This window comes from Prionailurus bengalensis, chromosome A1, assembly GCF_016509475.1.
Source record: "Prionailurus bengalensis isolate Pbe53 chromosome A1, Fcat_Pben_1.1_paternal_pri, whole genome shotgun sequence".
NCBI classification, from domain to species: domain Eukaryota; kingdom Metazoa; phylum Chordata; class Mammalia; order Carnivora; family Felidae; genus Prionailurus; species Prionailurus bengalensis.
The window spans coordinates 191,025,125-191,038,734 of record NC_057343.1 but is presented as its reverse complement, the minus strand read 5'-3'; the positions used below and the strand labels follow the sequence as shown (position 1 = coordinate 191,038,734).

Here is a 13,610-nt window from a genome sequence, read left to right as displayed (position 1 = left end):
TGGGTACATGTGGCTACAGAGCATTTGAAATGTGCCTAGTCCAAATGGATGAATGTTGTACAAGTAAAATACATAATGATCATGGAGACACCACAAAAGAAAAAAATGTAAAATATCTCAATAATTTTATATCTGTTGCAAGTTGAAATAATATTTTGCATATAATAATTAAAATATGCTATTAAACTTACTTTTACCTATTTCTTTTAACATTGTTTTTTGATGGCTGCTAGAAAATGTAAAATTATAAATGTGGCTCACATTTGTGGCTCATGTTCTGTTTCCACTGTATAATGCTGCCTTCAAATCATTATTAAGACAGTTCTTTAGGCATTCAATGACCAATAAACCAGAAATTAAAGGAGTTGTATTTTTTGGGGAGCAGAAGAGAGGTTGACATTTCGAGTTTACATCTAGAATGAAAAAAAAGAGCTTGAGTTTATGTAATTTAGTGGTTCCCAAACATGTCTCTGTATCAGAAAGTCCTGGGATCTGAAATTATAAAATTAGAGATTTCCAGGTTCCACTCTTGGCGATTCTGGTTAATAGGTCTGAGATGGGGCCCTGGATTGTGTATTTTCTTCCTTTTCTTGTGTTTAGTTTTTATTTCATAATAATAAACTTAACGCTCCAATCCAGCTAGACTTGGAGGGGGATAAGAAAAATATGGAACCCATATTCTTTGCAGTGAGATCACAAAGATTATAGGTTATTTTGAGCAGATGAGGGTGAAGGGGTACTTTTGTGAACTACAGAAGGAATGGTCTGATGGTTAAGATAAAACACAAGTCAAATTTATTAGATTTGTTCATGGTCAGCAATGGTGATCGTCTTGCTGGTCTTGCCATTCCTGGACCCAAAGTGCTCCATTAGCTTTCACAAAAGTCGTGCCCTCTTTTACCTTGCCAAAGACCACATGCTTGCCATTCATCCATTAAATCTTCACAGTGCAGATGAAAAACTGGGAACTCTGTGTGGGATCCAGCATTTGCCATGGACAAGATTTGAGGACCATATGCTTCAGGATGAAATTCTCACCATTAGATTTTTCCCCATAGAAGGACGTGCCACCAGTGCCAATAAAGCATGTGAAGTCACCATCCTGGCACAGAAATCCCAGAATAACTCTGTAATTCCTTCTCCAAATTCTTTCTTCCAGGTGCTCAGAGTATAAATGGTTTCTGCTGTCTTTAGAGCTTTGTTTGCAAACAGCTCGAAGGAGTAATGGCCCAAGGGTTCACCATGCCTGACAATGTCTAAGAACACAGAGGGGATGACCATAGCTGGGTAGTGTGGGCATCTGCCAGGGTTGTGTGTTTCAGTAAGCAGCCTGCGAGATTCTGATGTGCAGCCAGGTTTAAGAGCCCCTGCGCTAGGACTTTTTTTACATTTCTATGAAGGGACTTTCCTGCGGTGACAAGTTGTTACTAGCAGAGCTAGGACCAGAGCACATGTTCTTCGTGGATTATATTTTGTACCACAAATCCCTAGAATATTTTGTGCTACTGTGACCTAAGAGGCTTCACAGAACTCAGGATGGAATGAGGAACTCAGGCTACATCTAAGCAGGCAGGCAAGCTCTTCTTCCTTATTTGGAGAAAGCCCAGTTTGGCTCAGCAGCCCCCTCTGTTGTCAAAAATCCCTAGCGCAACCTGACACAGCTGGCTGTGGGAAAGGGAGCAGGGAGAGGGAACACAAGAGGATGTAGCATGAAGAACAGTAGATGGGGGGATCTATTTGCAACCAGGCAGTGGTCAAAAGGAAACAATGCAGCCTAAGCCCCTTACAGCCAGAAAGGCCTGTGGAAATTGTTTACCTGACTGCCTCCTGGTCTGGAGGAGAGGAGGGAATTTGGACAAATCATTTCACTTCTCTGGGCCTCAGTTTCCACATCTGAACAAGGGGAATAATGACATGCTCTCTACCCCTCCCTCATTACAGACTATTGTAATAGTCAAATAGAAAAATGGGTATGTTTTTAGCAGTCCAAAGACACGTGGCTAGTTTGAGATAGAACCAGACTTTGAACTCTGGTCTCCCGGTTGAGGCATGTCATACAATTTCAGCTAACAAAGGATAGATGTGTTCAGCTGCTTCCAGAGGGACAGAGGCAGAAAAAAACTTACAGGGGAAGTTGAGGCTGCCATCACACCTAGGTGAAATAAAGTCAGGTAGCTGCCCTTTATTTATGCATTCGTTCATTACTAATTTATTTAGCTTATATTTATTGAGTACCTCTTATAGGATTGAAACTGTGCGAGATGTGGTGATACTAAGTCAAATCAGACAGGCTTTTGTTATGTCTATGGTTCTTGCAGTGTTTCCCCAAATATTTCCTTTGTCAGAAATATTCTCAACTAGCTGTCACAGTGCACAAGTAACATGACTGGGTGAAATATAATAGCTGCCATTTATTGGGAGTTAGTTATGTGCCAGGCACAGTGCTAGGCACTTCCAGTAATAACTACCTTGGAACCCAGAAGAAGAAATAGACCTAGGGAGACTTAGCACATTTCCGTTTAGTAGGTGGTGGAGGTAGACATATTTCCACCTGTTAAACAACAATGCTATATTGTTTTGAAAAGTATTTCCTTTTGGTAATAGCGTGGGGTGGCTGTAAGGCCCTAGACAAAATGCATATTTACTGGTCTATGTTCATGAAAGTGTTATTTATAGTAGTGGAAAATTAACCTAAAATATTCAAAATAAATTTAAATAAATTATAATACAATATTTTTGAAGAGTATTTAATGATCTGGGAAAGTGTCATTCATAAATTGCTACTTCATACTAGGAAGATTTATATCTGCTTGATACTAATTTTGTAAAAACACCCACCTAACCCATAAATCCAGAAGAAAAGGATGGAAGGCAATTCACTGTTGTTTTCAATATTGTTGTTGGGCATTAGTGTTTTGGGAGAGGCTTATTTTCTTTGAACTTTTTGAGTTTCCCATATATTCTACTTTTTTTTTTTAAGTTTTCCCCCAGACATTAAAAAAAATTTTTTTTAACGTTTATTTATTTTTTGAGAGAGAGAGAGAGAGACAGAGTGAAAGCTGGGGAGGGGCAGAGAGAGAGGGAGACCCAGAATTTGAAGCAGGCTCCAGGCTCTGAGCCATCAGCACAGAACCCAACGTGGGGCTCGAACTCATGAACCACGAAATCATGACCTGAGCTGAAGTCGGACACTTAACCAACTGAGTCACCCAGGCGCCCCTCCCCCAGACATTTTATTATGATAGTTCTCACACATACAGAAAATATGGAAGAATTACAGTGAATACCCATATACCCACAACCTAGATTCTACAATTAACATTTTACTATATTTGTTTTATCACTGATCTATCCATTTCTCTGTTTATCCATTTTATTTTCTGATGCGTTTCAAGATAACATCGTTGGCCTCTATACATTTGCCCAAATACTTCATTATGCATTTTTTAAAATTAAGAATTTGTTTGGGTACTTTTTTTTTCCCTTAGGGGGTAGTATTTACTTGTGATAAAATGCACAGATTCTATGTACCATTCAGTGGGTTCTGAAAATACATCCACTTGACAAATCCGCAGCGAGACACAGAACATTGACATCACCTTGGAAAATTCCTTCACCTCCAGTCAATCCCTTTCCCCAAAGCAACTTCTGTTCTCCTTTTTTCCAGCATAGATTAGTTTTGCCTGTTACAGAAGTTCATGTAAATAGATTCGTATAGTATATAGTCTTTTGTGTAAAGCTTCTTTTATTCAACGTCATGTTTTGAGATTCAACCATGCTATTGCATGTACCAGAGGCTTGTTGTTCTCTGTTGTGAGGGTGGTATGAATGTATCACTTTTGGTATTTCCGTTTTCCTATTGACGGACACCTAGTCCGTTTTCGGTTTGGGGCTATTATAAATAAAGCTGTTATGAACATTCTTATACAGTCACTTATGGACATATGTTTTTCTCTTGGGTAGGTACCTGGGTGAAGTTCTGGGTCATAGAGTAGGTATATATTTAGTTTTGTAAGAAACTGCCAGGCCCATTCTCAGAGTGGTTGTATCATTTTATACTCTTGCCAACAATATAAGCAAGTTCTGGTTGCTCCATATCCTTGCCAATATTTGATGGTGTCAGTCTTTTAAAAAAAATTTTTTTTTTAAGTTTTAGTCCTTCTGATGGGGGTGCAGTGGTGTCTCTTTGTGGACCACATATTTTTAAAATCAGAAAAAAAAGTTTTATAAAAAATAAAACTGAAATGATGCCAAAGAAAAGAAAGAGAAAGTACTGGAAGTAAATTTGGTAAAATTAACTTTCCTCTTTTTTGGGTGATTTGTACATGGATTTCTTTCTTGTCCTATTTTGCTTTAATTTCCAGATTGTCAAAAATAAACATGTATTATTTTTATTATGAAAGAGAACATATCTTATTTATAAAAAAATATTACCTATGAGAGTTAATATGTTAATTGAGGTAATTCAGTGACATTTTAGTAGTCATGGCTGTGTGACAAATTAAAGCTTTAAAAAGTTTAAAATGTGACTGCTGGGCTTGTTTGATGGGCTATATTTGGGTCTTATGTGTAAATACTCTGTGAGTATGAGCAAAATGCTTCCTGTCTGGGCTTCAGTTTCTTCCTCTTTTTTATAAATGGGTTGGAATAAGTTATCAGAATAGGTTATTCTATCTCAGTTACAAAGAAAATGTGTGCAAAACTGATAAGCATTTGAGGAAGTGAGAGATAGGACATATAAGCTTTGATGGGGAACAGAGGTTTGTTCCTTAGGAATTTCAAGTTGAGAAAAAAAAGAGCCATTTGCCCTGGGACTCTTAGAAAAGGTCCAGGGCCACAGAGGGAGACTGCAGGGTATAGCGAAGAGAATGTGAACTTCAGAGTTTGATGGTCCTGAATTCAAATTCAGACACAACCCTCTCCTTGACCTTTGACCTTGGGCGAGTGCTTTAATCTCTCTCAGCTTCTGCATCCGCAAAACAAAGATCACAAAACCTTTATCCTTTTGTGTGTGTGTGTGTGTGTGTGTGTGTGTGTATTTTAAATCATAATATTTACAGACATTACCATTTACAGAAATGTCTGGGTTTGTCCTTTGCCTTAGAATGTAGTAGGCAAGTGACAAAACTTGGGGAGAAGGACTTGGAATAGAGGGAAATAAAAAGGACCAGAGACAAATTTAGAAATCTAGATTGTGAAGGCTTAAAGGAATGCTAGAGATGATCTAATCCAAAGCCTCATTTTGCAGAGGAGAAAAATAAGGTCTCGCATTGATCTCCCATGGACATGGTGGCAAGGCCAGTATGGGAACCCAAGGCATTTTGTTTTCCGCGTATATCATGAGGCTTCGGCCAGCTTTACAATTTGACTCTAGTGTGGTGTCAGTCAGATGAAGTGGAATTTTCCTTGCACATTCCACGAGGAGGACCACTTGGCTTGGGGTTTTCAAATGCCATAACCAGCAAGAGAATAGAAACAAGCTCTCCAGGAGACTTGTCAGTGGAAGATTTAACTCTTCTCTTCAACTCTTTAAATTTTACAAACTCGAGTTTGTAACATAGTTACAAACTATGTTTGTAACATAAGTTTTACAAACTCGAGTTTGTAAAATAGGCAAAAACAAACAAACAAACAAACAAACAAAACACATGTTGTTGGTCAGCTTAGCTCTGCCCTGGAACTGTTTGTTACATTTGACTCTGATTCTTCCCAAGCTCAGGCACCAACTTCCCTGGTAAGTACATGCTGCCCAGGGAGGGATTTCTGTGTATCAATTTCATCCACGGCAAGTTTCCTCCATTGTCCTGGGTTGCAGGCTAGAGACTTACTGTCTGATAACTGTATGATTTTCTGGCACTTTCAAAGGAGACCAAATATCCCTGCCACACTGATTTGACTGATTAGTTTTCATCAAAGTTGTTTACTACCTGTTTGGTAGTGTTAGTTTGCTTTTGTGTTTAATTTCAGAGAAAAAGATTTAAGAGCTTAGAATCCCTCCTTTCAAACCTTCAGTTTGTTGGTCTGTGGAAGCAATTTCTTGGATAGTTTTATTGGCTGAGAAAAAGAAAAGAAAAGAAAAGAAAAATCAAGATCCAGCTTGAATCTTCTCTTGCTCCTTGACCTGAATCTCTATAAAAAGTCTTTCCCTGCACACCACACCGCTCCCAACTTTGCAAAGGGGTGCTCATGAGTGAGTACTCTCAGCCCTGGCGATCTTGAGACAGGAAATAACATTAAGCTCTCCAAGGGAAGGCTGTTTTCACAGAGGGATTTTTACTCCAGACTGATTCAAAGAATAATGAGCCTCTGTGGGCAAATCTCTTGGGAAACGTCTGATCTCGTTTTCTAAGATATTGGTCAGAGGAGCGAGAGGGCTTTGGGACACTATCAAGACTGGCTCTGGATCCATCTTACCTTATTTATCTGCTGGGATCAGGGTCAGCTTCCTGCTGGAAGGAACAATTTTTGCCAAGCTCCTTCAACCCAAGGCATAGAAAACACAGAAGAAATATTGATACATTCTTGTGCTTTCCAACACAAATGTATTTCATAGAGTCCTTGCGGCTATAAAGAAATTCTTTGAAAGCAAAATGTAAGAGAGCTTTGTTTATAGAAAAGTCCTTTCTTCCCTTGGCTAAGGGCTCCTTGTTTCTCTGCCGTCTCCATTCTCTCCCTTGCCTGCTTTGTTTATATGACAAAGTCAATATTATACTCCACTTACTGACATTCACTGTGGTAAGGAAGATGGAGTTGTAAGTTTTGGCCCCAAGGGCAATGTGGTAGAATAGAAAGGCCTGGAACTTGGTCTGGTGTCATAAATTCAGGCTCTGGTTTTGCTGATGACTTCTCAGACCTCAGCATCACCAATCATATCCAAGAATAAGATTTTACAAAATATTTTTCATAACATATGTGAGACATTTAACACAGGTTCAGGCCCAAAGTAAAGCACCCAGTTAGTTCTAGATGAGGTTGGCTTGAAAGGTTGGCTTGAGGTTGACTGCCTTATTCCTTAATGGGTGTGTATGGCAGGGGACTAGGCTCCTGTAAAAGAATGAGAGGGAGGGCTGCTGGAAGGGGGCCAGGATATAGGGGAAGGACTGAAGAAGAGTTGTTGAAGGCATACATTGGCTTGGTCTTTTTCTGAGGACTGACTCTTCAGCAGTGGGTCAGTGTGTGATGTAGTATAAATGTAATAGACTTCGAGTAAGACAGATTTGGGCTCCAGGTTCTATTCTACTGATTTTAGATGTGCAACATTGTGTATGTGCCTTAAAATACCTCTCTGATAGGTTTAGTAGAGAGACCCAAGTTTTCTGGGCTCTTCCCTGCCTTTTGCACCTGAAGCTGAGAAACTAGGCTGGAGCACTGGAAATGACTCCATTCTCTGTGTGAAACCAGCCCTGAAGAAACAATTAAGGCAGCCTAAAGGTGTTGGCGGAAGCCTAATAAACCTTACTGGCATGTTATTTGGGGTTGCTAACCTTCCTCACAATTGGACTCTTCTATTCACAGATTAACACTAATAATAAGCCCCATTGAAGAGAATGGCTCTAATTGGTTCCTAGTTGTTGCTCTGGGATAAAAGTTGATCATCTATTCTGAGAATGGTCTTTCTGAGGCTGTGTCTGCAGTTTGCTCAAATGAACTGATAAATCAGTGAAAAATTCACTTCACAGACTCGTTGGGTCTGAGCAACACTAACTTCTTGCGCAGGTTTATGTGTGTGTATGTAACTGTGTTTATGTGTTAGAGGAAGTGTATGGATGAGTATGAGTTTAAAACTGTGATGCAGACACATGAAGATACTTAGAAAAGTAAACTAACCAAAGGCCCAAATAAAAATGTGCTCGCTTGACTGATCTCTCCTACATTAGTGTAACTCCAAAAGCAAATGGAAAACATTTTGGCATAATGAACATGACCTGTCACAAATTCTAATGCTTTAGGAGGAAAACAAGATGATAAGAAGGAAATTTGGCCCAAGGATTGAGGATATTCCACACTTTCTTTCCAGAAATTATTGTAAGAGGGATATCCAAGTCAGTTACTGTTTTTGTTAAGGCCCATTGTATGTTTTTTTTCTTGACTTCTTCATATTCTTTTATTGTGGTAAAATATACATAACATAACATTGACCATTTTAGCCATTTTAAAGTGCCATTAAATACATTCATCTTGTTGTACAACCGTCACCACCATCCATCTCCAGAACTTTTTCATCTTTCCAAACTGACACTAAGTACCCATTCAGTCCTTCAAATTTTTAAGAGACACAAGTTACAGATTTTGGAAACTTCTATTACTTATTCACATGAGGGGTTAATGCAGGAAGTAGCACATGTTTTCTTTTTCCTTATTCATTTATTCAGTTGCTCAATAGGTATACACTGATTACTGATGATGAGCCCAGGTACTATGCTGGGGATGATGTCAAACAAACCAGACAGAATCTCACTCTTTCATATCTCACAGATTGTTCCCTTCTTGTTGTGGCAGGCAGAATAATAGCCCTCTAAAGATGTCCATGTCTTAATCCCCGGAGCTTGTGACTATATTGCTTTACATGACAGGAGGGATTTTGAGATGTGATTAAGTTACAGATCTTCCTCCCCCACCTTTTTATATTTATATTGAGGTTAAAAAAAAGAAGAAGAAAAACATGGATGTAAGATAAGGATCTTGAAATGGGGAGATTATCCTGGATTATCTGGGTGGGCCCAATCTAATTCCAAAGATTTTTATAAGGGAAAGAGGGAGGCAGCAGAGTCAGAAAAGGAGATGAGATAACAGGACAGAGTGATGAGAAGGGGGCCATGAGCCAAGGAATGTAGGCAGCCTCTAGAAACAGGAAAAGGAGAGGAATGGCTCTTCTCCTAATGCCTCCAGAAGGAACACAGCTTTCTTGACACCTTGGCTTCAGCCCATTAGACTCATTTTGGACTTCTGATCTTTAGAACTATAAGGTAATTTGTGTTGTTTTAAGACACTAAATTGTGGTAATTTGTTATGGCAGCAGTAGAGAACTAATACACTTGTCTTTATGTTCAGTGTTAAGGGGTTTCTTTATTGTTAGTTTACTCTGGTTGGTCCAGGAAACAGGAGAGTGTAAAGTTTTTGCAGAACTCAGACTTTGATTTGCTCTGGAAGACCTGCCTGCCCCATGTCATCAAGCCTGTGCCTGGACTTCCAATGGACGGTGGCTGTATTTAATTCATCTCTTATTTTCTTCCCCTTAGTACCATGCTAGCTAGGTACACTAAATGTCTAGCACTCAAACAGACAGGCATCCTGCACTTGGCTCAGGTCCTTTCTGCAAACCAAGCAGCATTCAGGAGAGGTGGTCATTCCATAACTGAGTAAATTTACAAGTGTGTAATCACTTTGCCTACAGTAAAAATGGTTGATTACCAAGTGGTAGTAGTGTATTCACACGTTCTGTGTACTAAACCATAAGATACATGATTTTTCTGAGACCCAGATAAAAGGCATAAATGTTCTATGCAGGAGTCTTCCTCACACGAAAAGTAAAATCTTTGACAATTCTAAACTCTCAGTATTTACTTAGTCTTGTGCTTATCTGAAACAAGTAATCCTTATCCTTTTTGCTGCATGATTCCTTCTTAAGAACAGAAAATTATATTTTCTAATCTTTCAGACTTCATTCTGTAGCCTTCCTCTCTAATCTGCTGGGCAGAGAGAGGTCAGGCCTGAGTAGGTAAAGGAGTAAATAGCTCCCAGTCTTGGGAAGACAAAAATGTGAGCATGAGAACGTTAACTCCATGTTCTCTGAAGTCTTGACCTAAGACCAAAGAAGAACAGATTCTTCCATTTACTTGATCTTTAGAGATCCTCATAAAAGTGAATCTCTTTTTAAAGAACAATTCTGAGATGCTAGCTAACCTTGTCTTTTTCGTGTTAGGAATGAAATCTAAGGCACAGTAAGTTGAACCTCTTTAAAATGGCTTACAAGGCCCTTCATGACCCAGCCGGCCCTTTTCCCTACTTGTGCAGCCTTATCTCTCCCCATTTTGTCTCCTAATCTTCCAACCATTCTGATTTTTTTTTTTAGTTTCTCTGACATTCTGATTCTTTCCAGTGTCATAGCTTGTACCTGACTCAGCCTGAACCATGCCTTCTTCTCCTTTCCTCCACACCTTGGCCTTGCTGACTTCTATACAACCTTCAGCTTAGAGGTTGCTTCCTTAGTTAGCTTTCTTTCATCCCTCACCACACTCAACTGCTCCTTTGCAAGCAGTTATACACTGCTGTTATACACTGTCCTATTGATGCCATTTACTTGTCTTTCTCCCCGACTAGACTGTAAGCCCCAAGAGGGTATGTTGCATGGGGGCCCCTGTATCTTCTGTTCATTGTTTTCCCCACCATGCTTGGCACTTCTTTCTAACAGACTGGCACTCTGCCCACAGGCTAAATCTACCTCAGTCAGCCTTTTATGTGCCACCATTTGTTTTAATTGCACAGTTGTACATGACCGAGCAAACGGCAGATAGGTACCTGTAATCAAACAGTCCGGAGATTTTAAGTACTTTTGTTCATTCCTGGAACAGTCAGTGAGCCTTGGCAATAGGCAATTTAAATTCCGGACAACGAGTTTCCAAGCCGCTTCAATGGCTACATTTTGAGAATAGCGGAAAAACTCCGACCCTTTGATAATTAGACTGAATCAGTTTTCATAATTCTACTTTATGCACTAGAATGGTTAGCAAACTTCATTATCAGAAGCCTGATGAGAAAGCTTTTAGCTTCTAATATAGATCTTATGCATGATTTCGATTTGCAACCAAACTATGGCCACTCTGCATAGCAGTGTTTCTTAGACAAGATGATCTTAGAGTTTCATCATTATAAATAATTTCGAAGTAGGCTCAGAAAAGAGCATACAATCAACATCTTGCTTATGTATGTTTGATTTAGAGAAAGGACAGCTGATTGCCATAGTCAAAAGCAGCCATCATAAACCTTTGTAACACAGGTAGCCTGCATTTGTTGAACTTGTAAATTGATTTCTTTTGCTCTCTATGTCTGGAACATTGCCAGTATCTAAAGGATTCTTCCTAATTAATGGGAAAATATCCTCAAGAAGTTTCCAGAAAAGACATGTGACTTATCTTACAGAGCTTCCTGGGCTTCCCCTTTTGTGACACTCATAAATTACTCCTTCAATGTCTCTTTAATCCACATTAGTCTGAAAGCTCCATCAAGGCAGAGACCACTTCTGTCTTTGCTGCTTAGTCCTTAGCACACAGACAGTTCATACACATTTGTTGGATGGAGAGATTAGTGACTCAGATGAATGCACTTCCATAGTGATGTATTGGGATATATGCAGTTTTATCTTTGGCAGCTCTACTTACTTGATGCTATTCTAAGTTAGAACTCTATAGCTTATTTGGAAAATTGCTTTGCGTCCTCTTTCAGTGAAAATGGCTACATAACAAACCACCTCAAAACTTATGACTTACCTCTCAACAACATTTATTTTGCTCACACATCTGTATTTTGAACAGGGCATGGCGGAGAAAGCTCATTTCTTCTCTCCTTGGTGTGGGCCGGAGCAACTTGGCAGCGGGAGAGGGGAAGCATCTGAAAGCTACTCCTTGCCTAGGCTAGGAATCTTGAACAGCTGGGGGCTGGATAAACCAGGGTTCCTCTGACATCTCTTTCTAGCTCTGCAAGGTCTGTGTAATCTCTCTAGCATGGTGGCTTCAGGGTAATTGGAATTCATACACAATGGTGCAGAGCCCCAGGGGTACGTGTTCTAAGGAGAGAGAAAAAGCCAAGTAGAAGTTATATTGCTTTTTATTTTTTAACCTCCCAAGTCTCATGGCATCACTTCTGCTGCACTCTGTCCCTTTGAAGAGGCCACTTATCGGGGGTCAGTGCATAATCAAGGGGAGGTTGAATTCGATTCCACATTTTGTGGGAGAACCTGCAAACATGTTTCAAAACCATCACTCACCCATTCACTGTTCTGGAAGTTTTGTGAAATCAATAAAGTCAAAATCAATTAAGCTGAGACTTGAACACCTATTCTGAGTGAGACAAGGACTCCTGCAGAGAAATAAAATAGTGTAGTCACTTTGTACATACAGGCATGAAAATGAGGAGTTTGAATGAGGACCCTTTTCACTCCAATGTAAGCCATAGCGTCATGACTCCTCCAAACGGTAGAATTTTGGAGTACATTTCTATTCTTTCGATGGGTACAAGTGGGACCCTTACAAGAGGAGAAGAGATATAACAGGCAATGTCAAGTAGACATTAGTAGGCATACGCTTTATGGTACCCTCATTGCCTCCCACTGTCCCAGCTTGTCCCCCCAGGCTAGGCTTCAGGGAAGGTAGTGACTTTCCTGATCCTCTAGTTGGTCTTCTCAGACCTTTTCTTCCCCAGCAACTCCCACAATTGTGCAAATATCATTTCTATACTAATACATTTCCCATTCTATAATATTGATAGTTGTTCTGTTATCTGATTGAAGTCTGACTGATAGAGAAGAAACCAACATCCTGTTATTCTATAAAAAAAATCTTATTTTTGACCAAATACAGCTTGAATAGTTTTTATTTGCAACATGAACCCTCAACTTTATATAGATGGCAGTTATAAACCATGTATACGGGACCTTTTAAAATCTAGTGGAGCTCCCCAAGATACTTTGCATTGACCTCTATTAAAGTATCACCCAAAGATGAACAGATTGCTGCTGAGGTCCCTGAGGCCATGCCAGTCCTGTACCTCACAGGCCCTAGGTATGGAGAGGGTCAACTCTTCCTTATCTTCCACCCACAAGCCTGAGGAGTCTTACCTCAGATTACCCTCAAAGCATCAAAGGACCAAGTAACCTACTATTCCTCTCCACTCTGGATCAACCTAGTTAGTTGCAAACTACTTGCTTCAAGACTGTTTTTCCCAAATCTCCTCTGGGAAGCCGGCTGAGTATTTACAGCTCTGTTAGAAAGAGCCTGTCTCTCCTGACCCTGAACAAGGCCTCCAGGACTTACAAGTCTGATTTGGGGTTGTAATCAGGGCCTTCCCCCTTCCACCCATCTCAAGCAGCTTTCCTTTTTGGTCCTGGAACAAAGGCCCTTTGGGAAGGGGTAAATACCACTCATTCCTTCCTGATAGACAAAGGAGAAATGGACACAGAAATATCTCAGTAGATTATTATTCTGCAGTAAATTCTCAAGAAATCATCAGGCTATGTATGTTAAAATACCTTTAGCTATTAAAAGAAGCTTATGAACCTCAGATGAAATAGTGTAGGGGAAATTTTGTTTTCTTTTAATTTTCTCACTGTTTGTAGGGTGTAGATGTGGAAAATTTCCTGGATAGAGATGTTCATAGTTAAAACAAAGGCAGAGCAAAAGGGGTTTCAGGATGTTCATATTTAAAATGAAAAGAGCGCAAAAGGGTTTTCAGGATGAGAGTAGTAACAGAGGGAATACTTCTCTCTTGCAGATCTGTGAGTTTGCTCTTTTTTTTTTTCTTCTCTCAGAACTTCTAAATATGGTGAGTTCTTCTGAGTCCCTGAAAATGAGCCAGCTGTTTTCAGAGTATTTAAAGAACTCAAGGGAATGTTGCTA

At 39.7% G+C, this 13,610-nt stretch overlaps 1 pseudogene; it reads right to left on the bottom strand.

The window, feature by feature from the left end:
• Nucleotides 1-755: 755 nt before the first annotated feature.
• LOC122476299 lies at nt 756-1,415 on the bottom strand (annotated as a pseudogene).
• Between the last annotated feature and the right edge of the window lie 12,195 nt (nt 1,416-13,610).